Here is a 24132-nt window from a genome sequence, read left to right on the forward strand (position 1 = left end):
TCTCTTTTTTTTTTTTTTGTCCAGTTCTTTTCTGAGTATCTACAAATACCTGATATATTTTAAGAAAACTAGAAGTGGCTGAAAAAATAAGCTAAATAAATAGCCATAATTGGAAATTAGATTTTTTCTTCCTGTACAACTATGACTTGTGTTGGAATTTATCGCAGTCTGCTGCCAAGCTTTGACTTCTAATGGAGAGCTGAGTTTCACTTTGTCTTCCACCAAAGAAAACCAGAATGTTTCAAAGTCCAAATGGAAACGACATGTTCAAGTTCTGAACAATAAATTCTGCTGAGGAAAGCAAATGCTTTCATCAAAACCACAGTTTTCAATAGGAAAGCATTAGGAGGGAGAATTTTCAGCCAACTCTACCAGATATCTGCATCTCTTCATTCTGACATTTTTACCTTGTTGGTAATGCTTAACAACGAGTCCCGTGGTTTCCCAGAGCCAAGCAGTGTCTTTGCAGTCAGCATCTTCAGCAGTGACGCCTGCAGCACAGTCTGGTGACGCCGGGTTCCATGGATCAATGAGGTGTGATTTCCTCTTGGTTTCCCCTTGGCTTTCTAGAAAGGAAGGAGAAAGGAGAATTCACCACTGCCTTAATTCCTGCAAGCACAAAGTGCATTTTTATTGCTTCTAAGGCTCTAAGACTCAGTGCATCACACACGTCATTCCTATCTCTGTCAGCTGCAAACCGAACTCAGAATATTAAAACAGAAAGATGTATTTTTGTTTGCCTTTTTCTTTATCCTCAGTTTCTAACTGGCAGAAGAGATTATCCAGAGGTCTTCTCTGTATGTTCTTCATCTCTTTAAGAGTCTTTAAATCAAGACTGAATGCAGACTTTAAAAACTATGAGTCAGTTCAGCCACAGGTTTTTTAGGCTTGATACAGGCCTCAGAGGGTAAAATTTAAAGCCTGCAGGTCACTTCAGAGGATCATCACAGTCCCTTCTGCCACAGAAACCTACAAATCTATGCAATGAGCAACAGACTGTAATCAACCTTTGGCTGCCCTTCCTCATTCTCTAGTTGTATTTTTTATTGCAATCCTACACAGACATAAAAATTAAAAACATAATGGCAAGCCTGGAATCAAAACAATTTGATTGAGGGCAAATGAAACAAACCAAATGACCAAAGCTGCTTTTTTTTTTTTCTTTTTTCTTTTTTTTTTTTTTTTCCCTTCCCCTTTTCCAACATCCCTTTTCTTTTTAATGCATAGATCCCACTTGCAGCTTCCCAGAAGCACCAGAAAAGTGCAACACTCTTGAGCAGGAGCTTGGACTGCAGTCTGTGCTTCCCTGTTGAACCTGTGTCACTTTGTGCTCCAGCTACAATCTTTTCCATAGCTAAGAATGACCCGTCATCGCTTTAATGCCCAATATTGCCCACAAAAGACCATAAACTTTTACTAGAATGATAAAGTCCATTTTTAGCCTTTTAAATAATCTGCATCTTGCCTAGTTGCCCCACCGACTTTCTCCTTGCCAGTTATATTGAGGAGCCATAAACAAAGAGGAAGGAGAATAGCCAGTAAATTAAAGTGCAGACAACTGAAAAGGTCAAAGTGGTGTGCTTTATTATGGTCTGTCACTGCCTATATGGCACGTTAAAATTCATATACTGGTGTTTCAAGAAAATAGAAATAATCTGTAAAGTGTATGAGAAATCAATCAGCAGGAACTGACTCAACTAAAAGCAATTGGGCCGGGAGTGTCTACAAAGACCAGTGGGTGCCAAGAAACAAAGCTCACCTTCCTTTCTACTGCCTGAAGTGATGGGAACAGACACAGGAGCTAAATGCTGGGGGCTTGCAGGTATTTCAGCAACAATGCAATGCACAGCTAGCGAAGGGAACTGAAGCAGCAAGGATTTCCTTGCAGTCCTTTTGTCCTCAAGCTCAAGTCCTAATACAAAAAGAAAAAGAAGGTGTTAAATTCAACTAGTAGCACGGGCAATTTTGGCCTCAATTATTTACTGCAAAAATGGCCAGCAAGACTGCACCCTTAGCTGCAGGCTCCCCGTTCCTTTCCTCGATGGCCTGCAGCAGAAGAGCTTCAAGGCAGGGACCACCAGCCCTTGGCCAATCTGCTGCTCATGCTCTCGCGGCATTCGGTCTCACTCAGCTGGAGGAAAATATTGTGAGGCCAAAGGATGCACAGTCTGAAACGGGATCTCGTGGATCATCTGTGCCCGTGTATTTCAGCAGCGCTGCACATGATCAATACTGCTCTTTGGGAACTGCACTGAGCCAGTTACTGTAACCTGCACCACAGGACAACTTGGTGTCACTAACCTGGCTAAACATTCCTGCTCCCTTACTGCCTGCTTTCAGTCCCTCTGGCTGCAGCAGGTGAAGGACGTGCCCCTTTCATTGCACAAACAAATTATTAGACACAGGCCTGGCCAGATGAAGTCTCTTTCCAAGAACTGGCTAATTTTGGGTATGGTTATGTGTGCATATAAGCACAGAAGAAGAATCTGAAGGAGCTGACAGTTTTGAAACATGCTATTTGTGATCAAGACCACCAAACTAATGAGACACAACGTCTTGCCTGCAGCACAGCCTGATGTATTTTTTTTTGTCACATAATTATATGCTACTGTGGCAGAACATATTTGCCACGATGATTTTTCTTTCTATCTATCTATCTACCTATCATGGGGGAGTGGACCTGCAATTTGCAAAAACCCGTCTTTAAACAACGACAAAAGACAAGTAGTGTCTGCTCTTACTATTGCTCTTACAACCCGAATAAATGTTCAAGCACCATGATTCAGAACAAATGGATTTTCCTATTTTCCCTTTTTTTATCATCCCTTCTTTTCCTAAAGAGGGCTAACGGGAGTTTTCACGGCTGCTGGATTCATCACCACCATCATTTTCTTCTCCTGCAGAACCAAGAGCTATTGTACTTTCATGCTGTAACCACAGCCCTGGGGTCATAAAATGGCACCTCTCCTCCGGGGGTTCAGGAGTGTGAAATGGCCACTGAGGATGCCTGTAGCTGGCAGAGTGAATAAATAGTGCTCAGGTCTCACCACTTTGCAGAGATGCAGATCTTCAGACAGACCACGATGTCTCTTCCTTCACTGGTGGGAAAAACACTGTAGGCAACTCTTCTTCCATTGCTAAACACACTGTCTTTGTCACACTTCAATCAGCTACACAGATAATTTTACTACATCCTAGTCCCAAAATGGACAATGGTTTCCCCTCTCAGTTATTACTGTTACAGGTACTAGAATACAACAGCAAGCTCTGCACTGAGACTCCAGGTGTGGCCTCACCAGGGCTGAGTAGAGGGGCAGGATCCCCTACCCTTGTCCATCCTCTCCTCTTTTTCCCCAGCCACATTCTCCAACTCAATTTATTTCAATTAGACCAAAGCCTTTCCTAGCATTTTCTGTCGTGTGTGTGGTAGTTTTAATGAGCAGGAAAAGAAAATAAATATGAGGCCCAGACTGACATGACATTCAACTGGAACGGAGTAAGGAGTTCTGCTGGAAGCCCTGCTCTGAGTTATGTCCCTTCCTAGAGGTCTCTGTCTATGCTGTAAGATTTTTGCAGATCTCTGAAAAATGCCAGCTGAAGGATTTCAAGGGAATAAATCAAAGCTTTAATTGCTGGGATAGAACTGAATCCGTATCCCACCCAGTTACAGAGCGGGAGAATTCCCCATCAGATTTTTTCCTTCTGTGACCTTGTGGTTCACAGATTTCAACGAGCTTCTGCCAATCCCCAAGCAAAAGGAAGAGAGGTTGTGAGCTTTTTTTTTTTTCTAATACAGGGAAATAAAGCTGATCTTGTAGGTTATAAATAAGTGGGGAAAGAGCCAAGCACAGTTTGTTCTACACTTTACCCGGTGGAAGCTGTTGATTCATCACTTATTTAGAATATCACTTATGTTGTCACCTTGTTACCTGCTACACAGAACTGAAAAGAAAAGCAGCAAACATGCACCAGTCACAGCGGGCTCCAACTCTGTGCTACTTTGTCAGCAGGGTCATGAAGCTCAGCCAGCGTTACCTGTGTTCAAATGTTAGTAAAAACATTTAACGTAATGTCCAGTTGTTATAACCTAGATAGAAAAGCTGGGTTTTAACATCACTGCAGTGTATGCAGCAATAAATTATGGAAACAGCATGCAGTACCCAAAGTTTATAAAGGATCATACATATGCTATGGAATACACGAACAATTCTTCTGTAAGATACTAAAAGGGTGCAAAAATGACTTATAGGACACTTCCTCCCCAAAAAGAAATTTGCTTGCCATTTGTTTGGTTCCTTCCCTGCTAGACTAGGAGGTTGTGCTGTTCCTGTCGTAAATTGAGTTCTGTATGTACAAGGGTACATCCTTTCTGGGATTTCTGCAGCTTCACAGATGCTTTTCCCAGTTGGATGTGCTTTTGAGGATAGCAGCAGGGCCAAGAGGGAGCTGATGAAACCTGTGCTGGAAAGCTGTCACCAGGGCCATTTGAGACTGGAGCATGGGAAACTCTGGTCTGCTTCCTACAGGATTTTATACAATTTATTTCCCTAAACTATAGATCAAACACCACTTCCTAATTCCAGATGGGAGATTCAAGCAGTCTAATACCCCCAGCAGCCTCAGAAACAAGAGCCTTTCATACCACAACTTGGCTTCATCTGAATCACTTCAGGCCAAGCTAGCTTGAATCCAGGCGAAGCAGAGACCCGATCCCACAACGCTACACACGCCATCACTACACAAGGCAGAGCTGCACAGAAATATGGAAAGACAAATAAATGGTGAAAACTTGAGCAAATCCAAAACCTGTCCACAAAGCATCTCAGTTTTAATGAAAAGGGTCTGTTTAGACAAAATTCTCTATCATCAAAAACCTGTCTGACTGAGTCAAAGCAGCAAAGCTGCTGTGTTTTTCATCACCTGAGATATTCCCCTTCTGGAAAGTGCATCTGCTGAGATAAAGGGATAATTCTGATGTGTTGGTATTTTACAACAAAGACCTATGTTGAAAATTTTCCATCAAAACTGCTGAAGCAAACTGGGCTTTTGATTAAATAGGAAAAAAGCTCATTTCTCCACCAAAAAAAAAAAAAAAAAAAAAAAGTAGCCTAAATGGAAATTCTCTCTAGGACTTTGCTCCTGCAGCGCTTCAAAGAAAATTAAATCCCTTCTCATCCTCTGAGATTCCTCTCCGCCAAGCAGCCCGGTTGCTCTGCCCAGCTCACACCACAGGCAAGGACTCCGGAGGAGAGCTGCCACCTCTCTCCAAGGAATAATCACTTGTCACCTGTCACCGAAAATATACTTCAGATAGGATTTCAAGCACAGAAAAAGAGGAATGCAAACCTGAAGGCAAAAGCAGACATGGGGGTTCACCTGCTCATGGATACTGACATCCCTGTAGACTTGTTCAGAGCTCGCTGCAGAACTTCTTCCTCTCTGACCCCTTCTTCTTTAGGTACTTCAAAGCGGTAGGAGTGGAGTTCAGTGGAAATTTTTGATACACGCGAGGTATTTTATGAATGTACAGGCCTGTGGATGAGTACATACACCAGCATTTTTGTAAATCAGTGTGTATGTAATCAGGAACACATCAACCATCAGTACTGAGCATGGATTATTTTCTGCAACATCCTTCTGCAAGCCACAGTGCTTTGGAGTCAAGATGCTGGGTAAAGAGCTGACCGGAGAGGTGGGACTCCACCGCAATATCTGTATTCCCAGGGGCCCACTAAGCCCCAGCAGTAAATCTCATTAGTTTGTACCATATGCTGCACTCAAGGTCCAAATCACGTGTGAATCCAAAAATATATGTGTAAATCCAAACCAGGAAGGAGCCCACGAGCTCCTCGTGTCTTGGTGATGCATCTCCCAGGTGTGCATTTCTTTCCCAATATTGACACACGTATCCACGTCCTGTTAGAAATCAGGTATGAAGCTGGCACCCATCAAGCTTTGGATTTCAAAAAAACTGGCAAAACGTTCATCCCCCAAAATAGCAGAGCAGCTAATGGCTGTGGTAGTTCCTCACTGTCCCTCTCCGTGTGATTTATGGCTGTACCACGGGGCCGGAGGACAGCCTGTTGCCACGGTGCTGCCAGTACCTTGATAATCCTTTCCACAGAAATGACTGCTCACTTCCAAAAGGACTGGTTGGCGTGTGGAGGGGCTGTCAGCCACAACAAATGACTCCCAGGATCATTGCTCATCCAAGGGCTGAGCTGAATCAGCAGGTTCGGCTTAGAGGAATTGGCTGGCTCAGGAGTGAAGAAAGGAGCATCACGCAGACACATCAGCCAAGAAGAAATCAGATTCATTTCTCTGCTCCTGTCTGACTTGCAACTTTGCTGGGTTGTGTGCTGAATCTTCCACCGTTTCTCCTCCTCGCCCCTCCATTCCCTCATAAACTACTTCTTGGGTGAAGCAGAGTACCCAACAACCAACGCTCCCTGTGCAAAGGAGCTTCATGCAGAGATGCTCGAGCTAAACCAGGGATTAATTAACAGGGAGCATTATTCCTCTCCAGGACCTCACAAAATCTTAAACACAGCCTGGGGTTAATCCAACCCTGCAGATACGAAGCCTGGCTCTGGTGCCATCACAGGTATCCCTCTCTACTGCAAAGAACAACCTGCATCAAGGCCTTCCAGGGGCAACAGTCCACCTGATGATCAGCCCTGGCAAACCACACAGAGGACAAGCCACAAACCACTCTTTTGGGGAAAAATTTAATGGTCTCTCTGCTCCTGCCCCCATGCAGGTGATGTCTGTACTCAACACCGCCTCTTACGCTCTGTCTCTCTTTAGCTCATCACTCGCCCCAACCAGAAACTGCAGACACTGCATAAAAGAGCTAAGTGAATTATATATTTTTTTTCCCTTTTCCTTTTTAATACAAATGAGATTCATGTTTGAATCAGACTTCAGGGAGAGGTTCAAGGTTAATTCTTTTTTTATCCAAATGGGCTCTCTCATCCTTCATTTCAGCCTACAAAAATACCTCTGCTTGGCATTTTCTGACAGCCCTGGCTTTATCTTCACTGGCTGCTGAGTTGCTTTAGACATACTTAGCCCATTCTCAACTAAGAAAGTCAGCCTTAACAAGGGAAAAAAAAAATAAAGAAAAAGAAATGAAGAGGAAGATACAGGAAACAGCGATGATCTCAAACCTTTTTCATCCCCAGCCACTGCTATGAAGTCAGCCCATTGTGAGAAAGCACGTAATATAACACAGGTAAATCACAGATCATAGAATATCCCCAGTTGGAAGGGACCCAAAAGGATCATCGAGTCCAACTCCTGCTGGAGAGGAGTGGCAGCTCTACCATTACCTGGTTCCCGACTGGTTTATTTACCCGATGTCCCCATTTCCACTGGACGTGCCCTGCCACATTCACCAGCCCCCTGTACTGCTACCTGTCTCTCACCCACGGCAGCCAGCCCTATACTAGTGGGTTGGCACCTACAAGACCATGTCCTGGTAGCAAAGGTAGGGAAATAAGGCCATACAACAGGTCTATAATATCCTGCTTGATGACAACCCTGTAAATTTGCCTGCATTTCTCTAGTAAACCTAAAGACTGCCTCGTCAGGAGAAGAGGGCAAAAATCTGGCTGGTTTCTCCCATAAATGAAGACCAGGATGGCAGTGGAGGATGCTCTGCATGCCTATGGGAACCACGCAGTCCCCACCTCTTTTGGATGGGGTGAGCCCGTATGAACTAAGCTGCCCCAGCAATGCTTTCCCTCTTAGGCAGGACCGAGCTGAGTCCGGCAAAATGAAGCCGCATATGACTTAAGCATTTAGACTGATAAATGTGAATATCTGTGCTATAATAAAGGAGTAATTTGTGTGAAGGGAAATTGCATTATGCTTATTCAAAGTCAAATTTATTTCTTCCCTTTCTTATTAAGAAACTCATTTTAAAAATCCCAGCCTCAGGTCAGGGTTATACTTATAGGGCTGATTTCATATCTGACAGTGCAAAATTCAACACTCCTATGGAATTCTTCACTGTAGTCAATCAGCAGCATAAGCCCCCTACTTGGGCCAAGAATTTCCTATTTTTCTTTTAATTAAAAAATGGCTTGAGGGCATGTAAGGCTTAAATTACTTGCATAGAGAAAAATGCTTCTCTAAGAAACCCATTAGAAGATATGGCTTGAGAGCAACAGAAGCCCTTCAGAATAAACAGAAGTTTAATTTTTTTAAGGTAATGGAGAGGAGGGGAGATATTCTGGAGAGTTTTCTTCAGCTCGTTTTGGACTGTCGTGTCCTGCCCTGAAGCCACAGTTGACTCAGCCTTGGAGGAGACAAAAGAAGAGCTGCTGGGGGAAGAACCAAGCACTTAGCAGACTGGTGACACTTTTCTGTGCGTGGATCTCTGCCAGTGTGGATTTATTTAAAATTTGTGAGCCTTGGATTCAAGTCGGTTACAAAAATGCAACCTGAGGATCACTGCAGCAGTTTGGCTTGTGTATCAGCTGGCCATTTCATGACATACGTGTTGTTTGGTGTAAGCTCTAATGCAAACAGGAGTGGCAAATGGCTCCCAAAAAAAAACATAAAAGGGGGAAAAGCAAAATCCCAAAGCCACACATGGTCCTGTTTTGGCTTCCCAGGACCTCACTGCACTCAGGATCTGGCGTTTCCCTTTTCTGCCAGGACAGCTACCACACGCTTCGGCAACCTGAAGGCCTGCCCCAGAAGGAGATGCAAAGGCCCTGTGCATCCTGAAGCTGAATGATTAGAGCCAGAAGGATAATGAGTTGTAATTTTTAGTTGGCAGGCAAGGAGTCAGCAGCATCAGGCTGTGGTGGGTCAGCAGGTGCCAACAGCACTGCAATCCGTGTCTGTGTTTGCAGTGGACTTAGAGCTGGCCTCCCAGGACAAGGTGGCTAGGGCATATCCTTTCTGGCTAGGGTGGCAGCATGTCCCATTAGGCAGCGCTTGACAGAAAATATCCCTTATTTTCACCTAAATGGTGCAGAATCCTCCTCCTGGGCCTTGCTCTCTGGGAGCAATCCCAAAACAAACCAACCAACCAACCCTCCCCCAGAAACGGCAGATTGGGCTCCCAATTCTCTCTCCATTGGGAGCCTCTGACCATATAATGGTGTTACACTCTAGTTAGGTTTAAAAGCAAAGCCTTGAAATAGAGAGCAAATAATAACATTACAGTGACCAGACACCAGGCTTAAATGACTGAGAATTTCGTGGCAAAATATGGATGGGCTCATTTAAACGGTATCAAGCTGTCGTCTTGGCCTCGCTGCAGAATGAGGGAAAACGAAAGGATGAGCTTTTAAAGGGCTCTGAAATGGCAGCCCTGATTTTTGAGCTACAAGCTGATCATCCACAGTGAGGGGAACGGAACAACCTGACACCGGTAAGGATGAAGAAGATCAGACCGTTGCACAGGAGGAGGCATTTCTTATCACCAGAGCAGGGAATTTCTTTCTTCCCCAGCTGCCTTACGAGGACTCCCCTAGGCATGTGGCAAGGACCCTCTGTGTTCTTCTAGGCTAAGATAAGTGCCAAGGAGCACCAAAGTCCTGACCCTTGGTGTGCTGAGGAGTGTGGAGGAATCCACCAAGGAGAACACCAGGCAAAACAAAAGGGAATTGGAATTTTACGTTGAAGAGCAAACTGCTACACTCAGCTTTACATCTTGGAGCCCTGATGGATTAGAGCAGGATTTCTCAGGCTTTGTGAATGTGTGATCCTCTTCTGGCTTATCTGCTTGCACGTGATCTTCAATCAGCAGCAGCTAAGCTCCTCCAGGCCAGGATTACAAGCTGCAGTTGCAGGCTGCAAGCTTCAAGCTTTTCCACTTCCACCCTCAGCCCACTGGAACTGAGCAGTGACCAGAGATTCGAGGCAGCAAGCAGCTCACAAGCTCGTGTTAGCGCTTAGACTGGGACTTCAGCTGGGTCTCACAGTCCTGCCCTGAAGACCAGAACCACTTCTCAGAGGAGACAGAGCTGTTTCTGACTCTGGATGACACTTCTTCCTTTCTTTTTGCCATCCCCTTTACAGGCAATGACATCAGGTATCTACCAGTGACTGCTGGAAAAAAAAAAAAAGAAATAAAGCCTCGATTTCATGAGGGATAGCGTGTCTTGGGGGCAAGAAACAGCCTGGAAGAAACAGGAGCCTTCACTGGGACCGTATCAGGACCATACCATATGGTCATGCTCAGTAATAAAATTTGGGGAAAAGAAGGAAGGGGGGGATGTTCAGAGTGATGGCATTTGCCCACCTGAGATACCATTACAAGTGTTGAGTCCTGCTTTCCTGGACGTGGCTGAAAACCTGCCAGCTGACGGCACGCAGTGAATGAATTCCTTGTTTTGCCTTGCTTTGCTGTGCACGCAGCTGTTGCTTTTCCTAGTAACCTGTCCTTCTCTCAGCCCGTGAGCTCTCGCACTTTCCCTTTCCAATTCTCTCCCCCATCCCGCATGGGGAGAGCAGGCGAGCGGCTGCTTGGTGCTGAGCTGCCTGCTGGGTTACAGCGCTCCAACCTCTCACCTCGGAGGTGAAATTTGCCACCACAACAGCCTGCAGGCAGTGGTTTGTGCTGACACACTGCACAGAGAGAGAATAGCTGCACCACAAGCTCCATTCAAGGACAGCTGTAAGAAGCTGTCACTTTCTCTCTGCCGGTTACCAGCTCTGATCTTATCCAGATGACCTTAACATCCATTAACGTATCAGAAATAATACCGGTATGACCTGGCAAGTTTGATCCTGTTACTGCCAAAGCTGGATTCTCCCTCCACACCTCCTTTTGCTAACAACCTCTGGGATGTAAAAAGCCTTTTCAATGGCTCAAAGAAACCTTTTCAAGGCAGAAAAAAAAAATTAAAAAAAGAGACAAAGAATTTCATGAGCTGAACCTAGGACTCTTGCAATGGACTGACACTTTATTTGTATGTATTTTTAACCACAAGGCCTTTTTTAGCAATTTGGGCAAGAAAATAGAGACCAGCCGCACAGACTTTCTCAAACAGGAAAGGAAGAAATAGATTCTGCTGGTCTAACTAGGAAACTGGGGGGATGCAATGCTGCCACGTGCTCCAGCTTGTTTAAGAGAGTGGAGGCTGGAGAGAGAATTTAATGTTGGGTTTCGCTAGGAGAGATAAAAAGCAACGGGGACACAATAAATATAACACCTTCTGCCTAGGTTGCCTGGGATACAGCATCTAGGGAAGACGGGCAGGGTGGGTGAAGTACGACCCAGTCCCAATTCACACAGCAATCATTGCCACCAGAATGCATTCACCTTGTGCCATTTTCCATCTTGTTATAACCTTTGTCACAAGAACGAGGTTATTGGATGAAAAAGGCTTTTCCATATTGTCTTTAGCGGCACCGCTGCCACTTCCTTGATCTTTTCAATATTCTGTAATTGATCGGTTTGCCGTCCCAATTTCCCTTTGTTTACAGCCTCTGTATCTTGAAGCTGGCCAGGCAATTCAAGCAGATAAAGGACCACTGAAAAACCCCTGCCTTACAGCATCCTGCTTTGCCAGAGTAATCAAAGATCGGAGGGTCACATCTTTCAGCTGGTGTAAATAGATGGAGCTCCAATTATGCCAGTTGGGTTTATTCCCTGCTGCAGACCTTGAGCAAGCAAGGCCCATTCTGCAGGCTCGTCCACAGGCCACTGGTCTACAGAAATGCCAAAATAAATTGAGAGCTTTCATAAAAAGATGAAGAACCCAAGTATCTTATTTTGCTCATGACATTTCTTGTGAGAAAAAAAAAAAAAATCTAAATAAATTCTGCCTTCAATTACATATAATGAAGAGAAAAATCTGTAAGATTTTAATCCTTAAAACTAGTCCTTAAATTCAGCTTTGTCTTTACTAGAGGCAGGGCTCTGAATCTCTTCTTGACAGTGTTGAGATCAGTCAGCCCTTTGCAAAGACACAAAATCCCTAAGCAACTTGTCAAAACCTGCCACGACTTAATGCTGCCTTTCCATCTACTTCACTGGGCCTTAAAGTACTCCTCTGGTCTACAAGTGAATTTTTCTTCCGCAAAAGGGGAATGAAGGTATTTTCTCCATTTCATTTACTTAAATGAGCTTTTAGGGCAGGGGTTCCAACCCCTGGCACATCTAGCACTCACAACAGGAGAGTCAGTTCGAGAAGTCCTTGCCCCAGCAGCACCCATAACCATCACTCACCACAACCAGAAGTTGCAAGCGCTGCTCCGCCAGCCAGAAGCACAGGCAAGAACTCCCTGCCAGGGCAAAAAGCTTCTCTGTGTTACATAGCACCTAATATGTGGAAAACCTTGGCCCTTGCTATCAGCCTCCTGCAGAGGCAGCTCTGCCCGAACACATTCACCCAGTGAGGGCGACGGGATGGTGCATCCCTCACCAAAACCACCACCACGAGCCCCGTGCACCTCGCTGGCAGCGAGGACGTCAGAGTCGCTCCGAGAGCTGGGGTCCAGAGCCTGCCCTCCAGCTCCAATTTTCCAGCTGGTGCCGCAATTATCAGGCAGCTCACAAAGGCTGCATGTAAATTTATACCAAAATAACCAGCTGGGGAGAGCAAAGCACTCCTGCGAGTGAGGCACTTACTGCATTGATTGCGTTGGGTACGGACACAGCACAAGGAAGGTCAGCACGGAGCTGTTCCATAGAGGCTCCTAATTTTTTTCCCTCTGTACAAGAGCAGTCTCTGTTTGCGGTCCTGCAAGAGTATTAAAAGGATTACACTGTGTATACACGCAACATACTTCGACCACATGGGATAAAGTATAAATACTTGGAAAATTACAGTATCTTTGAACTTTCCAGATCAATCTGTTTGAACTACATACATCTTTTTAAGTTTACAATACACTTCTTGACATCAAAGGAGGGGGAAAAAAAAGATAGTGTGTTTTTTTAATCAGGCTGATTAGAAGCACTGCTGTGACATCTCTTCTATGCAGTATCAATAATTCAGTGATTTTTTTTGTAAATTGCAGTATTTTGTATATTTTAATCTCTTGTTTTATTTGTCTGCCTTTGAATTTGTTTCTAGGGAGCTCTTGCAGTAGAATTCCAGTATTAATTCTTTGCTGGTTTGGTATTTTACCTTTTTAACGTTCGTTAGAAATCTGAACTGGGAACAATTTAGTTTTGTATGGGTAAAACAAATTGATCGAAAGCAATTTGACAAACAATCACCGCAAAAAAATCATCTTGTAATGATCTGATTTATTACGCATCTGTTTCTCTCACCCAGGAGTTAATTTCAAGAGCGCTGCCTTCACTCCTAAGCAGCTCAGAGACACCGAACAGATGCATTTGGATCAGCACAGAGGCTTACCAGAAAATAAGAGCCATTTCATTTTTTTTTCTGTCCATGTTGGCACCGTGAGTATGGATCCCATAGATCAGTTTAGCCGCCTTGGTGCCGGTTTGGTTAAGCTGCTTTTCATCCATTAAAGATCAGGCCCCTGGTCTTCCATTAAATTCCTGAGGATTTCAGCGAAGCCCAAGTTCTGCTAGAATACCAAAGTAGCACAGCTTCGTCTCTAACCCTGTGCAGCAAGCAGGGGTCACTAGGTAAGCTTTCTCTTCTTTGCTCTCTGAATTTTAATTGGGGTTATTTCACCGCCTGGCTCTAATTTCCAACACTAATTTATAATGAAATCTCTGTCTTTTGCTTAGCTCCTGGCTTTATGCTTCTTGCTCGCTGGGTTGCTCTGGATATTGTTAGCTGACTCCCTGCTGAGAAGCTCCACGTAATTGCAAAAAATAAAAAAAATAAGAAAAATTGGCAATGCCCTTCCCTAAAGGTTTTTCACACAGAGGTAGCTAGAGTTAGATTTCTGCCCCACATTTCAGCGCTGTTTGCTCTTTTTGCATCATCTCAGTGTAACACAGCGAAGAAACCAAAGCCGCGGACCTTCAAGGGCATGTAAAACTTGTGATAATCTAGGCCCTAATTATGAAAACGGAGTTTGCCAAGCCTGTCGCCAGAGCAACTGTGTTGGAAGGCAGTCAATGAAGGCAGCAGGATACATGGCAGTGGCATCTGGAAGGACCAAAAGCCATGGAAGTTAACAGCCCGCACGTCGACTGTACCAGCCATCCAGAAATGTCCTCGCAATTCAGGAGCAACAGTTCCCAATACTGTGGTTCACTTTGTAACACAGGCTGGAGTTGGACACCTTCCGCCCCCCAGCTCACCTTGGGTGCTAGGAGCTGCCAAAATGCAGGCAGCACGGTCCCTTCTGCAACCGGGAACGATTTGCTGCAGGAAATAATGCCGCAAGCTGGCTCTAAATCAAGGATATTTCAAATGTCAGCCCTGCAAACGCTACAAAATACAGCAAGCGCAAGGCTTAGCCATCACCGAAGGATTTTAACAAGAGCAGCCAGATGGGAGAGGAGCTATCCCCTGCTCTTTACCAGCCTCTGCAGCGTGGCAAGGCTGCAAGACAACTGGGAATGTGCTCAGCACAGCACGCAGCCATCTCACACGTCGCTTGTTCGGTCTCTATCACTCCTTCCTGCTTTTAAGTTAGAGGAGCCCCTACCTACTGCTCCTTCTTCCTCTCAGGTGCTGGGAACCGTCCTGTGAGCGAGGTCCAGGCAGGCACGGGATGGCTTGCAAGGTCCTGCCCTACGCTCCGGCCTGGCACCACCGTGGTGCTGGGTTTGATGTAAGGTTAATATTCCTGCCAGCACCACGGCTCTTTGGCACCCACATCACTGATTCCACCTACTGTTGCCAATAACGAGCATTATCCCAGCAGTTTGAAACGTGAAGCTGAAGAATGGTTAAATTATCGCCAGTTATGCAGACAGCACATCTGACAGCCTCTCAGGGATGTTTTCAGCTGTCAGTTACCGCAGCCACGGCGCGCAAACCACAAAAGGGACACAGCGCTGGGTGTGCGCTACGGAGAAACCTATTTTGGAAGAGTCAGGCGTCTGGATAAATACACTTTATGACATAATTGTGCTAACTCGGAATCATTTGCTTTATCTCTTGGCAGAGAGGCAGTTTTCCACATGCAAATTAATTATAGGAAGCTCGACTCCCGTCAACACTAAAAGAGAGGGTGGGCACCAACGTTTCCAGCACCCGTTCTGTGCTGCGGCGCACGCTCGCGTGACAAATGCCAGCAGCACTACAGCTCGCCTCCACAGACAGCAGCTGCAACTGAACGGCAATATTCGGTCAGATTAAAAGAAGTAACTCATTTCCAATTTAAAAGATTCACCAGTGGAAAGGGAAATAAAAGCTATAGAAGTCAGTATTTCAGCTTAAATGGACAAGGTTTGCAGAAAGCGTATGATCAACTTCTCTCTGGAAATCAGCCTCGTGTGCAGCTCCTCAGCCCAGGCAGCCCACATCACTGATCTGTTTTCAAAATTATGGCTTAATGCACTTACTGCTGGAGGGAGGGACTGAAGCTGTACGGAGGAGTTTCACTCTGATTATTTTAATGAAAGGACGACGCAGAAACATTAACAGACAAACATCGTCTTGATTAATGAGATCTTTGGAAACAGTATCAGAGTTTCTTTGAATCCTACCTTTCAGCGAAGCAATCCGCATGTTGCCTGTAAGCTGTAACGCAATGACCTAGCACTATTTTTTGTCATTGTTTTAGCACAATACACGATGGCAGCTTCCTACTTGATTGAACTGTCAAAGATACCTGACAACTATTTTAATTTTTTTTTCATAGTTCCAATAAAACTCAGAAAAAAAAAACACATTCAAATTCAAAGCATCCAGCAACGGTAACCCAGGGGAGATTTACAAGGTCAGAGGAAGCTTCCTTTTTGTGCTTGGTCCCCATAAAATGCCTCTGCAACCATTTCAGAAAATAGGAGCTATTTTAGTTATGTTCCTACCAGGTTATACACTGGATATTGGATTCCAGCATGGCTAACCTTGGCATCACTGATCTCACTGAGGGCATGAGGATATACATCTGTTTGCCTTCAGTCCTGAAGATGTTTGGACCACTGCAGCACTGATGCAGAAGTGTCACAGAGGTGCCAATATTTGCTAAATAGTTTTGTTTCCTCTGCTAGCAATCCTGCAACAACAAGGAGGCATCCTGAGTTATGGGGCAGTTAAGGCACTTGTAGTGTCTTCATTCTCAGAAATACTCAACGTTCAACTGGACAAGACCAAGCAACCTGCTTTTATAGGGCCTACTTTGAGCAAGGGGGACCAGAGCCATGCAGATGCCTCTACTGACCTGTATCATGCCCCAAACCCAGAAAGGCTTTGAACTAAGAGGGCTCTCCCTGCTGCTGTTCCAGTACGTGCTGGAGAATCAATAGCATCACAGATCATCCCCATTGCACGGTGAACAGTCCAAGAAAGGCAGATAAACACCGTGCATTAACTCTTCCCGACGTACACTTTCCTCTGGCAAACAAGGAAGAGCTCTGATTTACTTCAACCACTCAGCAACTGCTCTTAGAGAAAAGGCCCACATCTAGCATTACTGCACTGCTGGGCTGTTCGCTCACTGCGCAGTAATTTCTACACCAGGGCACTCAAGGAAGGTGGAGAGGCAAGTTTCTAGTTTCATCCATAACTAACAGAGAAAGAACAGGTGCTTGTCCTTTCAAGAGGTTTGCTTTTTTTTTTTTTTTTTTTTTTTTTTTTTTTTTTTGGGTAATCAGAAGAAAGCCTACTGGATTCCTCACGTAAGGAAAGGCAACTCGGAGCACGGTGGCTGAGTGACATAAACCCATGCCTGCCATTTTCCATGCTGTACTAATGGATGTGCCACCCACAGCATTTTGACCAGCAAGTGCTGGGTTGGTGGTGCTGCTACTCGTGTGGCTTCAGCAGCAGCAGGCACATCTGGAGATCTGCACAGTGGGGATTCAGCTCTTAAAAACATAAAAATTAAAAAATATCCAGCAGCAGTGAGAGCATTCCCATTGACACCAAAAGCTGTGCATCCTTAAGAGCAAACAGGCTAGCAGCACAGGCAGACAGGTGTGCAGCTATGCATGCCCACAAAGAATAAAAACAGCCTTTTGCAGCAGTGCAGCCCTCTGCTGAACAACTTGTACTCAACATTTATTGATTATATCTTCCTCCAAATGTGAAATAAGTGAAGCAAAACAAAGCAGAAGCTAAACGGAGCAGAACAACACGAAACCCATGCGGGATGAACAGCTCCGTGCCCACTGCCTGAGGCAACCTGCTGCTGGAGGATAACGTGCCAATGCTAATCAGATGATCGCTTTCCCTTCCCATTAGGCATTCTGCTAACTCACCAGATAAGCATTTCTTCTCCTATGGCTCCTCGAGGACTGCCAGCTCGAGCAGGGAGGCAGCCCTGCTTCCCCTCTGAGCCACACTTCAGTATTATTGTTCCTTAGCCCTGAGCACAGCCCTGGAGGTGCTGAGCACCCCAGTGGTGCTGAGCAGTAACCAGCCTGCAGTGCTGTGCTGTCAGCCTTCCAAACTTTGGCACCTATCTTGCCCTTTTAAGAAAAATTACCCAATCCTGCAGAGCACGGACTGTTGAAAGGCTGTGTACTGCTCCCCTGCTGGGTAGAGGACAAGGTTACTACAGGGATGGCAGAGTACGGCCTCTGTGCAGAAAACAGCCACAATTCCTTCCTTGAGGGGCTGGACCTTCCCTGTGCTGAGAGCCAAGAAAGCCTGCAAACAGCTTTTGCCAGTCACAGACACACACCTTTTTGTTTCATCCAGCAGTAATACATTAGGAAAAAAAAAACAAAAAAACAAAAAACAAAAAACAAACACAACAGACTGTGGAAGCAGTAAAATTGTACATTGTATCAGCCTCAAGGCCACGCACCTCTCATCTCATCCTATTCCAAGATAAATACAACATAGTTTTTTGGCAAAGCAAAAAAAAAAAAATAGAAATGTTGCTTTGGGACACCTTAATAGATCACAGGGCAGGAATGTATATGAAGGGTTTTCCATACATTCAGTCCTGCCTGCTGAGCAGAAATGTCTGGTCTTGCTTACAGGGCCTGATCCAAAGCACCTCAAGTCAGTGGTTTCCACCAGGCTTTGAATGCACCCCAAAATCTGACTTGTAAAAATAATGGCCAAGCGCAAGGAATGATGCACAGGAAAAAAAAATCCTCTTGTATACTAAGTAGGACTGATTCATTCTGGTGTGTGCTTGATCATCTGCTAACAAAAAAAAAAAAAAAAAAAACTTAAACATGTGTATATATATATATCTGTATCTATATATATATAGTCTTCATTGAAGATGAAACACCCCAGCATGAGAAATGTTAGTCAACTGCTGAGTCAGACACGCCATCCACCATTCCAGATATATCACCTACAATCTCAGACACGTTGCCAGCTAAATGAGACAGATTAGCTGGCTATGTTCATATCTGGGTCAGATATGCAGCATGCTCAGAGTTACCACCTACCGATTCACATAGGTATGTAGGAAGCTGCATCTGTACACTGCTTTCGCCACGACGATCCATAATCAGGTACTCCTGATATAATGTGCCTTCCTGAAGTCAAACCCATTGCTGTGCAGCGGCCATTAATGGAAAATATATCATGTTTGAAACATAGGCTTCCTGGGGACGTAGTAATGTGACTGGGTGAAGTCACTCAGAAAATGTTACAGCCTGCCATAGCTGCACACAAACAGCCTTTCCTTTTACTATTCTGGTTATTACTCTCCAAACATGGGAGACAGCAGCCAAGCTGTTCAAGTAGCTGGAACAAGGGATTCAGCACCAGCAGAACAGAAGAGCTCTCTCTGGCATTAGAGACCCACCGCCGGCCTTTTCTATCAGTTTTCCGAGACATTTCTGGAAAATTTGGGAAGCAAACAAACCAAACATCCCCCTGAGCTGAGCAGAGCTCAGGTACCAGGCCACTGCTGATGCCTGTGCTGCAGTGTGAGGTAGCTGATTACCCATGTGCTTAAACACATTGCTTTCTCAAAGCTCGTGTCAGACTTCAGACAGCACGTTACTTCTGTCATGAATACAAACTTACTGTGATGGTGACTGATCACTGATAGTAGCTTTTTACACAGCGAATGAGATAAAGGCGGTTACAGGATAGCTAGCCCATATTTTATGTTACACCAATTTCCTACTGTGCCAACAGAAATACATTTGGGGAAGGACGTAACTATTCAGGGCATAACAGAGAGAGTGGAGATGAATAAGCCAGCTCAGCACTTACATTTTTCAGTCCTGTATGATGACAGAAGTTCATCTCTTTTCCATGCCCACCTAGTATAGACTAGGTGATAAAGCACATTTCCTTCTCTTCCCCAGACATATGTTCAAGTTAACAGCTCCTTCTGCCATGCAAATGGGAAACAAGGACCTTGTACTTCCTCAGACGCTGGGCCCGTCCAGTTCAAACCATCTAACAGGCCGAGCTCTTTGTGGCAGTGCCACATGCACATCCCTGCCAAATTACGCCCACCTGGCCCGTGCCAGCCTCACGGCACCCTCACCTTCACAGGGCATCAGGAACCAAACCTCCAGCCCAGGGAACAGCACTGGGTTACGGCACAGCCTTGGGTGAAAGGGGACAGGTCAAGAACAAGTAAGGCAGGGGGGTAACCACAGGGCTACATACAGGTATTAGAAGTTGTCTTTTCCAAGTTTTCATTTTACAAACGTGGCCATGATAAAGAAAGGCACTGCCCAACACCATAATAAAAAAGAATGGAAGGGACAGGACCTGAATGCAGGCCTATCTTCACCTTCAGACTTCTCTGCAGATGCACAAGGTTGCCCTATCAAAACACTTCCACCTCTGTTGCAGATTTGACAGTAACTCAACCCTACTAGTCATAAATATTCCCCAGCCCACCATATACCTCCTCATCTTAGGGCCACTTTGCTCCACCTGCAGGTTCAAGCACCCACCTAGAACTGCTCCTAAAATGCTCGCCCCCCTGTGTCCCCCACATCAGAGCCAAGCAGGCCCGTACCCTGTGAGTGCTGCTTTGTGAAGAGCAGAAGAGAAGCCCGTCCTTGTCTCAACCCCTAGAATAGGAAGGAACCAAGTTGTTATACCTGGTAATTAATTCATAGCCCCCAGTACTGTTAGGACACTGTTTTGCTCACGTAGCACGGAGCTGAACTGTATCTGCTGAGCATCATATTGGGAGCTACCAAGGTCTCAGCTGAAATAGTTGCCTGAAGAGGAACTATAAATCCATTCATTCTTAGAAAAACACTAAAACATGCACCTCACGATGAGACTACAGCCCTTGACAAATAAAAAATTTGGAGTCAGGCCAACAGATAGACTTGTTGCGGATTCAGACTGTACTAATGCTGACAGAGGAAGTTCCACAGCAACGCTGGTGTCTGGAGAGGGCCTGGTCCCACCAGGCCACCCCATCCCACACCTGCTCACACACAGCAAAACCTGTGTTAGGTCCCCCTGGCTGCATCTCCTCAATTAGGGACATGTTAGGATGAATACCCCAAGGGTAAGGGGCCAGATCTATAAACAGGCTATGTCCAGTCGCTCACACAGAAACGCTGGGGAGTGTGGAGAGGCCGAGCCCTTCAGTGCCTCTGCTCTGTTGCCTAATAGGACCTGAGCTCCATGGAAAATCTAATCGGCGGCCTATGGTTTAATTTTGTCAATTCATTTCCTTTCAGTGAGTAATATCTCTTTTGTTATTTTAATTTAATCTTTGGGGTTTGCTCTTTTACATTAATTTTAATATTAACTCCATAGAAACAAACCGGTACGTCAGCCGCTCAGCAGGTGGGCTGTCACTGGAGAGGTTCACAGCCAAAACAAAGGATCAGGAACAGAGGCGGACTGAAAACCACACAGGTGAAAGAAGGGAGAGAATTTAAAAGATGCTCCTCCAGCAGCCTAACTCAGAAGCTGCCGTCTCTTTCCAGGGATGTCACCACACAGCCTGGCATCTATAAATCCCGTTATTCACCAACCCAAAGAAGACCAAGGACTAAAGTTTCCCAGCAGACTATTATGAGATTTTGCTTACAGTAATTTAAAAATCTGCTAGTGTTTTATCCCTTGACCTGTATTACAGTACACCAGGTATTTGCCTTAAAACAATCACTCCTAAAAAGCCCCTAGGAGGTGAGGAAAGTTGGCCCACACCTCCAGAAGGTGACCCAGTCCAGCCTGGCCAGGACTTTCGCTTATTTTTTGGGATCTTTGCTGCCTAATTTGCAGAAATTTTCCTGAAATGGGGGCTGTATCTCCTCCCTGTGAGTTCTCTAGTGTGCTAACAGGCAGGTACATACAGCAGTCTTTGCTTTTAACAGATAACCTGGTACAGAAAGATATTTTCATGACTCATGCAGCAACTAAGTAACTACAACATTTTTGTCCTATGTTAATTCTGGGTGAAATTGGTCAACAGGCAAAGTTACTGGAGAGTGGCTGGAGGGGGTACAGAAGGGACAGGCAGATAATGATTTCATTAGCTTTACATTTCTGACCTGGCAAACAAAATAAAATGGACTTAGAAACTGTCTGCTTTCTTTAATTTATTGCATCTCTTCATGTGGTGGAAGCCAGGGCTTCATACTTCAACACTAGGAAGGAGATCGGAGAAGCTGTGAAGAGAACTGGGCAGCCACCAGGTAAGATGCTCTGATGACATGAGATGGGAGAGTGCAGGTAGATAGGCCTGGCTGGGCAGGGGCCACTGGCACCTAGAAAGAAGGGATCTAACATGAATTCAAACTGGGACAAATCTTTCAGCCATCCAAGACCTATTTAAAATGTCGCGCCTGGTGTTGTACTTCTTCATACCAGCTATGAACTTGTCCCCTGGATTTTGCTTTAGAGCAGCACCCAGACAGTATTAATGGTATGGCTTGGCTTTGTAAACCCCATGACCCTGGAGAGTAAGGCAGTACTCAAAAGCTCTCTCTTTGTGAAAACTCAACTACAGGTAGGAGCCCACTCCTTCAGTCTAATTCCGAAACGCTCTGCTGCAGCAGGTCCAATTTTGAGTGGAGTACAAAAGCCAGCTCTTTCAAGCTGAGATTTGTTGTGTCATACAGTAAAATTGCTAGCTGTGCAGAAAACATGACAGTAGGTTGTATTTCAGACCGAAGTCTAAAGATATTTGTTTCAGAGGAAAGTCTTCTCGTGCTGTAATGGGTTGCTTCTTGTTACAGCAGATTTGTTAGCGTGTCTCCCTGTGTTCAGCACAATAAACATCTGTAGCTATTCACTTGGCAATGTATGGAGACAAATGGTTTTGACAGGCAGGATTAAATGTGGGCAATAATGGATTTTGTGGTGAGTTGGTAATCAAAAACAAGCCTTAAGAACAACCTCCACTCCACGTTCAGCACGATGGAGTATTTTAATCAGCACTTTGAGAACAAAGCACTGGCTTTTGCTTGCCTGAATATTTAGGGTCCACTCACATCTCCCCCTCCCCCACAACAGTTGGTCAAAGATGAATTTATTGAGGTGGCCAGGACTTGTAGAAACCATATTCTTAGTCTGAAATGCGTTTGCATCAAGTAAAGTTACCCTGCTCAGCCTGCGACATGGGAGCCCCCCTGGCATAGCCTCACACTTACCTGGCTGCTGCATCCCACCCTGCATGGAAACACTGCAGGAAGGGATAGCCCAGGTGCAGTCACCTCTTTTAGCACCCCTTTTCTTTCAGTCCCCCCACTTATTCTGGTGCAACCTTAATGGCTCGAAGGATGGAAATTTCCAGTCTTCCTACTGCAGAATTTGTGATAATTGCTTACACCTTCCCAGCTGTGGAAGATTTGCTTTTCTTCCCCTCTGGAAGGGGCAAGATATGTTAGAGTTCTGAATCTTCTTAAAGAGTTTTTGCAAACCTGACTGTCTTCATGAACATTTTGCTCAGGTTCTTCACAGCCTCACCATTTATATTAGGAATGAACCGTAGGTCAAACAGCCTAGCAATTCACTTGCTAACTTAACAGCCTGAGGCTCTGCCTCAGGGCCTTTCACACCACCAGCTATTAACCACAAAGGAATGTCACCTGCACTGGTCATTTTTGTTAATTATGGCACTTCTCTATTCACACACCTCCATAGGAAAAGCTTTTCTCACCAGACTCCTTCCCCTATCACCCAGGACTGGGTTATTATATCACACCCAGAAGCACCACGCAGTGTGCAGTAGGTTTTCACAAAGAGCCAGGTGGCTACACCTTATCCCTACTGACTCCAGAAATACAGACCAAGCAGAGGGCTAAACCCTGCTCATCACTGTCTTGCCCTCCCTGTATTTGCAGGGCTAGGTGTGATTCAGGTCTGCCATGGCATGGAGGTATATGGGACCCAGGCTGTTCACCAGCGCCCGTCTGGGACAGATAAGATTTTGGATCTGGGCAAGAAGACCTGGGATGGATGGCATTTCTAGATTCAGGCAAGACTTTCCTCAAGGGGCAATGACAACCTTGAAAATAAAGGAAAAGTAATGGTAACATCTGCAATGTTCAGAGCATGCCACCTACAGCAGATCTCCTGGGCAAAGGCTTTCTGTTGTGTGTGATCCGTGAGCTGCTCAATGTGCAAGCAAAGGCTGCAGTGGAAGAGGAAGGATAAAGAAAACTTTCTAGAAAGGTACATGACAGCAAGAAACAAGTGGGGTGGAGCACAGAGCCTCTGTGTAGACAATTACAACCACCACAAAAAAACATACCTCTCACTTGCATTTCACAGGTTTATATTAAACCTGCATGTTACTATTTGCAGGTTTATATCAAAAAACACTAAGGTCCAGGAGACCACCACCCGCCCTTACCTGCAGATGCTTTCAATCCATAGCTACCAGCTCACCTAGAAGGAAGATGTTTAGGACTCCTCTCACAAGCCTGTGTGAGAACAAGTGTTCTCCAAAAAAACTCCCTCAGAAGAGGAACAGGCTACAAGACTGCTCCTCAGTGGGATCTACCTCTATCATAAAGCAAACAATCATCCCTCCACTTGTAACAGGAACTGCTGCAAGATATAACTGTCTTCGTGGATAGTTATCCCTAATTGTCCCCAGAGGGTGCACTCTCTACCTCCTAGGCATCAGTCAGCAATTCAAAACCTTAGTCCTTATTCTATCAAACCTCGATTTGTCCTGCAGTCTGTAGTATTCTTTAGAAAGAAGAAGAAGGAA

At 45.1% G+C, this 24132-nt stretch overlaps 1 long non-coding RNA gene across 3 annotated transcripts in view; it reads right to left on the minus strand.

Annotated features, from left to right (window-relative positions):
* Positions 1 to 413: 413 nt before the first annotated feature.
* The window catches only part of LOC311436254, a 237430-nt gene continuing 213711 nt past the window's right edge, over positions 414 to 24132 (minus strand). The window contains exons 8-10 of one of the 3 annotated variants that reach the window (XR_014692692.1): positions 12596 to 12707; positions 1760 to 1912; positions 414 to 566 (exon numbers count right to left, since the gene is read on the minus strand). This is a non-coding gene — a long non-coding RNA (uncharacterized lncRNA). Of the gene's footprint in view, positions 567 to 1759; positions 1913 to 9074; positions 10069 to 12191; positions 12250 to 12595; positions 12708 to 24132 lie in introns of those variants that run through there. The other 2 variants (XR_014692693.1, XR_014692694.1) reach the window with 2 other exon arrangements.

Source organism: Aythya ferina (genome assembly GCF_964211825.1).
Source record: "Aythya ferina genome assembly, chromosome: 4".
Classification (NCBI taxonomy): domain Eukaryota; kingdom Metazoa; phylum Chordata; class Aves; order Anseriformes; family Anatidae; genus Aythya; species Aythya ferina.